Here is a 10,292-nt window from a genome sequence, read left to right as displayed (position 1 = left end):
CCAGTCACGCTTTCTCCCTGAGGCTGTGGGGGAGCCCGCCTCTTGTGGGGTCTAGCCCTGCTGCAGCCTCCTTTGCTTTGCCAAAGGGATGAGCCTCAAGCCCCACCCCCCACAAAACTTTTCAAGCCAGGCTTGATTTTTACTATGTGGCAGATTCTTGCTGATTTCAGAGACTCATTGAGGAGCAGGGCTGGGATGGACCTGCAGGGGTCTAGTCAAGTGGTTCTCAACCTTTTTTGTACCAGAACCTGTTGTAAACATTGATGGCCAGTCCTGACCCAGTCAATAGTTTAAATAGAAAGCAGCCCCCTGGCCCTGCCAGTGCCCCTCACTCCCAACCCACTTCCAGGCTCCAGCCCCCCCAGTGTGTGGGGTGGGGAGGGGCATAGGGGGGCGCCAAACAACCTCTTGCAGGCTGGAACTCTGCCAGCCTGCAAGGGAAAAGCCACAGTGTCCCATGTTTTTTTCCTTTAAAGGATAATCCATTTTTAAAGTTTGTTCATAATCCTTTCATAAATTTTCATATAATGCTTTCATATATTTCCCAGAAGTTGAGAAACGTCTAGTCCAGCCCCCCTGCCTGAGGCATGCCTATCCAAACCATCCTGTAGAAAGCCATTGTCTAACCTCTTGCTAAAACTAAGCTGTCAACATAGCCCTGAGGTGTATCGTCCTTCTGTGACACTGTGCACATCTACACGTGTGCTTTAATGTGCATCCGCCTGTTTTAATGCACATTAAAGCGTCACAAAAAGGTTATGCTCTTTAGCTAATTTGCATTAAAATATGTTAATGTGTATTTTTCTAGTAGCTCGCAGTGGAGGTACTAGATTGAATGTACATTACCTAAAGTGCATTAATTGAATGTATAGATGAGCCTGTGTTTATAACCAAATGTATACTCCCAATTTCAGAAGTCTCTACTTCTATGTAGAGGGTTTCTATTTCTACTCTACTTCTATTTAAGTTCAGTGGTTCTTGAGGAAGTTTGCCACAGTTCTCCTTCTAACATTATTGGGAGTCCTACTGCCCAATTCTTTTACAAACTGGCTCTGTAAGCTTTAGGGATGCCATTGTAATGTACATTGAAAATTACATGTAGTGATGGATGGCTTTTGTTCTATGGATCTTTTGGCAGGTTTTGTTTAGAGCGTTGATTCTCAACCAGGGTTCCAGGACACGCTGGGGTACAGCCATATCCTTTGAAGGGTTCAAGAAGGTGTGAGGAAATAAGCAGATAAACTAATCAGATAAGTAAAGGCTCAGGCTTATCCCTGCCTGGATAATTCCCCACCCGCACTGCCCAGCCCCTTTTCAAGGAACTAAGCGCTGTAATAGACAAATTAATTTTTTAAACTGGGTGTTACTCAACTCACAGAAGTTATGCAGGGGTGCTTCAACTCTAAAAAGGTTGAGAGCCACTAGTTCAGAGAAATAATTTGAGGCACATTTTGGCTTCTGACTCCCTAAAGGACGGGATAAATGTAGTCATAAATACAGGCAAACACAATTACTTTCATCAGTTCTTTTGAACAGCTTAGCATATGGAGAAGTGAGACTCAAAGGGCACGTCCACACATGCAAACATATGCGCTTGCAGCAGCTCAAATAGAAGTGGTGCAAATTTGAGCTGGGGCTTTTTGCCTCAGCACATGTGCCCAGACATGCACTTTGGTGTGAAGCAAATTGTGCCACTTGGGGGAAAATAACCCTGCCTGCCTTCTTCCAGATATGCAGCCAGGGGGAGATGGAGCTAGCACCTGTGCTGGCCTCAGTGATATAAAAAGCTGCCCTGGCAAGTAGCTCAGGGCTACTTGCTCTCAGGAGCTTCTGTGGTGAGCTTCACAGACACCTGTCTCCTGCCCCTTGTAAGAGAAAAAAAAATCATTAAAAAAAAAACAGATGACCCTTGAAAAGCAGATGACCTTTTCCCCTTTGCTGACAGTAAGCAAAATGTTAGCCGCAAAACCGGTCTCAAGCAGCCCAAACTTGTTCTGTGCATCTTGCAACTTTATCACGCAAGCGGAAAAGCCTGAATGCGCGCCCAGCAATGTAACGGTTAATGTATAAATACCAAGCTGCAAACGCAGGTCGGGGGAGCTCTCTGTCTTTGTGACATTGAGTAACCCCTCTGCAGAGCAGTAAACTTGCATCCTAACACTCCCTCATTCTGTGCTGAATTGATCGCAGCTAGGAACGAGCCCAGAGATGGGATGTGGCCAGTGCTCTTCGGTGTATGAGCACATCCTTCGGTGTATGGGTGCTATGCAGTAGCTGACCTTTTTCCCCGACACCCTTCTGTGGGTAGAGGGAGACCCTGGCACACATGACCCTCGAGTGCACCAGGCTGCAGCCCCTCCACCTCCACCTCCAGAACCTCCTCCTGAGGTTCTGGTTGAATTTCACCCCCCACCTTTTTGTTTTTGGTCACCCCATCCATGGCCCCACCAAATCCCAGGACCTCCTCGTCAACCTCCTCCTGTCCCTGGCCAAGTGGGCCCTGTACTTGGCCAGGAAGGAGGCTCTGGCCAGGAAGGTGCCTGGAGACTGCGGGACTGCTTTCCTCTCACTTGTCTGTGTACATTTCCAGGCAGAGCTCCAGTGGGCAGACTGGTGGGTGCAGCCCAGGGGACTCTGCTTGGTGTCTGCCTCAGGTGCACTTATTTTTATGTTTTGACCCTTTGATCCTCACATCACTCCTGTCCTGTTTTTTGCCTTTGTTCTGCGTAATTTGTTGTACCATTCACCCATTAACCCCCAAACAGTAGGGGCTACTAGTTAGCCAGGTGGGCCATAGGGACTACAGTATTTGAATGTTACAAATAGACAGGAGCTTCTGGGGACTAGCCAATTGGTATCTGGGGCCACTAGCCCTTGTGCCAGCTGGACTGCTGAAGCAGCCCTGAGAGTTCCCTGTACCCACTGCAGCAGTCTGCCAGTGGGGGCTGCTGCCTGGCTGTGACCGGCTGCCACTTGCAACAGCATGTGGCCCCAGGGCTGCATGCCTGCCAGACCCGGATGGAGACTGCACAGCTAGTAGGGGCACCTGCCCCTCTGGGCCAGCTGCCAGCAAGCTGTGGCTGCACAGTTGCCTTTGTGCGGCACTAGTGCTATATGTGCCTCTGCCCAGCCATCTGGACAGCTATCACCTGAAAGATGTTCTGGGTGTGGTGGCCTGCTTTGAACTGTCAAAGAATGTGGCCAGGAGGTCAGCCACCTTCAGGTGGGTTCCAGATGCCGGCCCTGCCTGGGTCCTGCAACTTGCCTCACTAGCAGGAATTATTGTGTTACCTATTTAAAACCTGCAAAATGTCTGGAAAAAAAATCCCAAATTCACTCTTTAAAATACCCCAAAATCCATGTTCCTCCACAGTTGAAACAAAAGACCGAGAGAGAGAGAGAGATCAGCTGGGCAATGTTTTATTGATATATTTACAATTGTAAAGCAACTTGGAAGCCTACCAGTGACTCCTTCATCATCATCATCGTGATTCCCCCTGCTTACCTCCCTGCTCACCTCCAGCCCTCCTGCCTGGCTCCAGCTCCCTCTGTGTGCCCCTTGCGCACCTCCTGCCTAGCTGCGGCCTCCTTGCTTGCCCCCCACCTGGCTCCAACTCCCTCCCCACACACTCTGTACTTCCCTCCCCACCCCATCCGCAGCTTACCGGCAACAGCAGCTGCACTCTTGGTCTCATGGCACAGCCCCCCTGAACAGCGGAGGGCAGCACAACTTGGCTCCAGCCGCCTGGTATCCACATGGCTTCTGCCACACACAGTGTGCTGCTGCGGCCCACCTTGGTGCATTGCGGCATGAGGCCATGTACTTTTGGGCAGCTCTGGGCTGCAGCTGGCCCTGGCTCTGGGTAGCTGCAAGCCCTGCTGGGAGCTCCGTTGCTGGCAACAGCTACCCAGAGCCGGGGCTGGCCATGGCCTGCTGAGCAAAATGGCCTTGTGTGAGGCAAAAGGAAATCCAGGATTCATGACAGAGATTATATCTTTTATTAAACTGACTAGATTTTTGCAAAAACTTTTTTTTTTGCAAAAATCTAGTTGGTCTAATAGAAGATATCACCTCTACCATGAGTCCTGATTTCCCTAAGTAAGAAGGGGATATAAGAGTAACATGAGAATATGTGCTTTAATCTTTGACTAAGATTGTCATACAGATTAAAATCTTTGAAATTTGCTGTGGTAATAAAGATAATGAAGAAAGTTATCTAACACTTATGCTGGCCAGTAATTTGTTGTCAGGGTAGAGAACAACAACTCAGGGTTGTTCATCATATCAGGACTGGCTTTAGGACTCCAAATAAACATTTCCATATATTGTCAGAGTGGGAATATGGAGATGGATGCAATTACATTGCCAGAAAGTACAGCCTAGTACTTGTAGCTTTTCTGGGCTCTTGTGGTCAATGTCTTGCCCTTCCAGGTTTAGTAGGAAAATGACAACCTCATAAATTCAAGGATCCAAAGACACACGGCATTTCTTCTTTTTTTGTATATTGCACATGCTAAAAATGTGCAATATACAAATGTGTTTCATTTATTTGAAGAAAGGTATAAGAAAAATAGGACCTATTTGCTATGCCCCACTTAACCACTCTGCTCACCATTTCTCACTGCAGTTAGTAATAGCAGCAGAGTTCATACAAGTATGATATTAAAAAAGTGAAACAGAAGTATGGCTCCATACTTTATTGTCCTGCCATATAGAGAGACTGGACTGGATGCTTGTAAAAGGACTTTGCCATTTATTTATAGTATGATGTTATCTCTGTGGCAAAGTAAACACCATGAAAAAGCAAAACAGTGGAAGAGATACAGAAACCTAAACACAACTGCGGTGTTCACAGAGCCAGGCAGTTAATTTGTAAATGTAAAAGAAAAGAGAAAATAGTGTGTTTATATTAGTGTGTTAACATTAAATAGTGTATTAATATTATAGACTTGTTTTCACACCACATAAGAGTGGCCCCCACAAAGACCCCCATCAGATGAAAGTCTTTCTGTTGCTTTTCAGGGTCTCTAACATCTTTGTTTCCAACTTTATACATCTCTACTGTTAGTATAGGATTTACCTTCAGTTTCACTTCGATGTGTCATGATGCTTAACTATGTTATGCTGATAAAGTACAATAAGATGGATTACAAGTGCTATAAAAGTGAAAATTGCTTGTAAGTGTTATAAAAGCAGATCTAATCACAATATTATAACTTCTTTAAGGTTCTGCTGCAGGCAAATATTTTTTGTGTTGTATAAGGGCCTATTCTCATTTATGCTTATCTTTAAGTACGTAAATAGTCCTATTTAAGACAATGGGACAGTCCACTTAAAATATGCATAAGTGATTGCAAGATTGCACTCTAAGATGCTAGGAAAATATGCTGATACTGCTACTTAGTTTTCTGACAATGTAACAAAAGAATATTTGTTGACATACAGTACTTGTAACAAAAAAGGTATGTTCTTAATTACACAATAGTCTCAGGTTTTAAAAATCTTACAATATAAAATAAATACTGTTTTTTTCCATGAAAATAAAATTCTTTTTTCTTATTTAATTCCCTCATGCTCCCAAAATTTGTTTGATGCCACTAGCAAAACACACTGATGTTGACACACCAGGTCCTGTTTAACATTTTTCTGACCTTTGTCTATAGATAATTTTTTTCCTTAAAGGAGTTTCTGGGCAGTCTTCATTACTTACTAATGCTATTACTGGGTAATATAAATTCCAGAGAATGTGAACTAAGCAAGATAACTGGGTGTTCCAAGGCATATGTCTTGTGGATTCAAACAAGCTACAATAAAAGCTGTGTTAACTGGCAACCATGGGGAATGGGGAGTGCTGGTTGATCAAATATGCTGGTTATCATTGCCTGTTCAGGCCACTGCCCCTCCTGCCACGTCTGGTGCATCAGGGTTTTCACTCCCTGGTGTCAGTGTGCGGGGAGACAGGGAGGGGGGCCCGTGCAGGCTGCTTTATCCCAGGCCATGGTCCAAAGTTGGCAAAGTGGGACTTGGCAAAACTGGAAGTGCTGTGGTAGGACTTTCAGTTTTGTTTTTGCTGCGTCAATCAGCATGCCAGTTAATAGAGCATGCCAGTTAATAAAGTGCCAGATAACTCAGCTTTTACTGTATTTTCTTCCAGCAATTCATGTTACTGAAATTCAACTATTTCTGCTTAACTAGACCTCTGGAACTGACCTTATCACATGCACACGATGCATTCATATTATATTCTGATTATTTTTAGGGATATAGGATCTCTTATCTATCTAGTAATGTCATTGTTTCATTCCTTTTTTTGTACCAGGAAACTGCAAATGTTTACCTTATTTCAATGGTAGTCAGGTTTTTCTATTTTTAAGCATGATTAGCTGTCTAAATATATTACTATCGATCTTTTTTTTTCTTTTTACCTTAGTTCCACTTTGCTGTCAAACAGCTGCATTCTGTAATTAAACATTCTTGGTGTTTTCTGTTGAAGTTATCAACACAGGTCATACCTTTTATTATTCTTATGACATTCTGCAGCCTTTAAACACATGGTCTCTAATCTTGAGGTAACTATTTCTTTCCATGCATCTGTCTTCTCTTTGTCGACACCAACACCACTAACTGATTAGCTATATCATGCACCCCCAACAATCCACTGACATTTCTGTATAGGTCCTCGCAACATGTGGCAGAAGGCCACCTCTGTTTCTCCCCAAAAACTCTGCTCTGTGACAATTTGGTTAAGATGGGCTCTGCAGAGGGTATACACCTTACCCTGTCTAGGTAACCTGAGCTGGATACATTCCTGAGGGAGCGCGGGGAAACCTGCTCCCTCTGCCTACATGACTGGCATCACATGCCTGGGTGAGGGGCTTGGACTCCCTGGGAGCTAGAAATTGTCAGTCCGCCCAGCAACTAGTGATGCATTTCAAATTGGTTAGCTAACAGCCAGCAGGTGCTGACTTCCATTAGACCAGGAAAATGAGGTCATAAGGGCTATATAAGTTAAGGACTGCCTAGGAGCAAGAGGCAGCAGCCATGAGGAAGACTCAGAGAGAAAAGCTGAACCATCTGAAACTTGCTCCCTGTCAAAAATCATGATTGAGGAAGTGCCTGCCTCCAGAGGAAATCTCCACCTGCCTCTGGATGATACTTGTGAGTAAGCTACCTGAGATCTAACTAGATATATAGCTGGCAGTAACTCAGTTGCATGATCAAAGGCTACCCAGCCACACCAGTTCGCTCTATGGGATTTCTCTGATATTGCTCTACCCTGTGCCCTATTACCCTTGTAACCAATAAAGTTCTCCTTTGTACCTAGCATTGGTTCAGCTGACTAAGGGAGACCACTGCTTGTGCTTCTGACTGAGAGAAGCACCCCCAAGTGCTTGAAGTGAATCAAGTACCCTGGAGGGCTACTAGGCCTGTGTTTCCCAGGGTGCACAGAGCCAGAATAAAGCCCAGCCCTGGGTGAGGGGCAGTTTTTACCCCAGGCTAGCGGGTGTGCTCCAGGAAGGGGGTCAGCCAGACATGAGGTGCCCCCAGGGAGGCACTTGGAGCCTAGAAGGTAGTCAGGCACAGTGAGGTGGGTGGCTCAATGCAGGAGCACCCCCTACTGGACCGCCACACGTGGTGGGAGCCGTGGCATCTGACAACCTGCTGTACTGAAGGCATAATCTTGGGAAGGGAACAGAGTCACTGAAAACCCTTGAGCAAACAATTTCTAATTTGGCATTGGGTCAACTAGACAGTGTAGATAGCTAGGATGGCTGATGAGTATGACCACCTGACGGTGGCTGACTTGAGAGAGCTGATGAAAGAGAGAGGCCTTCAAGTGAGGAAGAAGCAGAAGAGAGAGAACCTGATTAAGATCCTGTGTAATAATGACCAGGCTGCAAGATCACCTCCAGCTGTTCATACAGAACCCACGGGGGGCACTGAGGGGCCACCCTCTGAGTGGGAGTTCTGGAAATTCCAGCTGCAGCTAGAAGCTGAAGAATGAGAGCACAAGCTCAAGCATGAGCTAGAGTTGAAAAGGATGGAACTGGAGGCCCAACGCTAGCACAAGAAGGAAAAGGATGAGGCTAGAGAAGCCCAGTGCCAGGGCGAGGCAGAGGCCAAAGAGGCACGGCTCAAGTGTGAGCATGAGCTTGCAGTACTCTGAATACAGACAACTGCTGAAACAGTGGATGCCCAGCCCACACTAGGTGCATCCCCCAGACTGAACACCGCAATCTTCTCTCGCTACAAAGACAAGAATTATCCAGAAATGTGCCTAAGCATCTTCGAAAACCAAGTGCACCGATGAAAGTTGCCAAAGGAAGAGTTCATGAAACACATGGCTGCTCTGGTAGAAAGCGATATGTCTGTGGTCCTGAACAGACTGCCCTCGGAATCAGCAGATAACTATGATGCCTTTAAAAATGCTGCATGTTCAAGGTTCAGGTTAGGACCAGATTATTTCCGGGAAAAAAATTCCAGAATACCATCCCACAACCGGGGAAGACAACGGTTGATTTTGTGACCCAGGTGTGGGACTCACTCCTTAAGTGGGCAGACGGAGCCAAGGCGCTAGAGAGAAGGCGCTAAACCTCATAGTGCTGGATCAATCTTATCACCACAGTTCGAAGCAGATTAAAACCCTAGTCAAAGACAGGGCCCCCAAAACCATCCAAGAGGCCGCTGAAATTGCAGACCAGCTGTTGCTACATCGTGAGGGGCTGGACAAGAAGCCCCCCTACTTTGGGAAGGAACAGAAAGGCTTCCAAAAAGGGGAGAACAGAGGGCCAGGCCCAAAAGGGGAAAGAGGGCCACCTCCTGCTGAGTGCAAGGTGGCCCAAGATTTGAACAAACCACCCAATTCGGAAAAGACGGGGTGCTATAACTGTGGGGAGCTGGGCCACATCAGACCCAACTGCCCAAAGCTAAGCAACAAACCCAAGCCAGTTAGACATGCAACAGCTGTAAGCAGTGAAGGGGGGACCCAAGCCACTCTGAGGGGCATGCCTGTTGCTACAGGAATACAAAACCAGAGGAGGTGATGGCTTTCCACTGGACTAAGATAACAGTAAACTGGAGAACCCTTGTCAAGGAACTGGACACAGGGTCCAGTGTGTCATTAATCAATGCCAACCTTGTTTCACCTGCAGATATAGTCCCAGGGAGGAAACTTACCATTCAGGGGGTGGGGTCCCCACCATTTGAGGTACCAGTAACCCATCCCCACACCAAGTGAAGAGGCTGCGGGATATGCATAGAACTGGGTGTGCTGCAAGGGGCTCCTGTCCCCATCCTGGTGGGAGGTGGTGTTATGGAGCTAGAGTACCTGCAAAGGGAGGAGGGCCACCTCCTAGAGCTAGAGCCCTATCGTGTTAATGTGATGACTTGTCAACAGAGCAGAAAGGCTAAGGTGGGAGGAGTGGAAACTGCCCAGGGCCTGGTCACCCAATTGGCTACTGAGGCAGAGGGGGAGGAAGGAGAGACTCAGACTCCCTCTGACTGCAACCAGCCCCCAGCCATTGAGGAAACCAGCAACAGCGAGGTTGGATTTAGTGACAGTCCCAGGGAAGAGTGTGGTCAGTCAGTGGCAGAGGAAACTGAGACTCTTGGGGAGAAGTTAAAGGACATCCCTGAGGGTGCAGGTGCACTCCTTACAGGAGCACCTGAACTCTCTGCTGATTGCTTAGTTGGGTAAGAGGAGTTCAGGCAGGAGGTTCTAGAGGACCCCAGCTTGGAGGAACTCCGGGAGATGGCTCAGGAGCAAGAGACAGAGTTCACCCCAGATAGGAGGGAACAGGTGTCTGGGATAAGGGACTTCTTTGTTGGTTGTGGGTACCAAAGAACCATGCCAAGACCTGGGAACCCCATCACCAGCTGATAGTACCTCATAAGTTCAGACAATAATTGCTTTCTATGGCTCATGATTTACCGTGTGCTCCTCAAATGGGCAGGGAACAGACATGCCAGTGGCTGCAGGCGAACTTTTTTTGGCCCAGAATTGCCCAGAATGTGACATACTACTGCAGATCTTGTGAGACGTGCCAGCAGACAGGCAAAAGTAGGGACAAGAGAAAGGCTGCCCTACAGCCCCTCCCTATCATTGATCAACCCTTCCAAAGGGTGGTTCCAAAGGACATTGTGGGCCCTCTGAGGCATAAAACTCAGAGTGAAGAAATACATTCTGCCTAATTAACACCATAATTATGTATCAACAAGGGATGACAGGTGAGAGAGGTGGATGGGCTAATGTCTGACTGGCCCTGGGAAAGCCCACTTGTTACACTATCTA

This window comes from Crocodylus siamensis, chromosome 4, assembly GCF_052110815.1.
Source record: "Crocodylus siamensis isolate JL-2025a chromosome 4, ASM5211081v1, whole genome shotgun sequence".
Classification (NCBI taxonomy): domain Eukaryota; kingdom Metazoa; phylum Chordata; order Crocodylia; family Crocodylidae; genus Crocodylus; species Crocodylus siamensis.
This window is presented reverse-complemented; position numbering follows the sequence as displayed.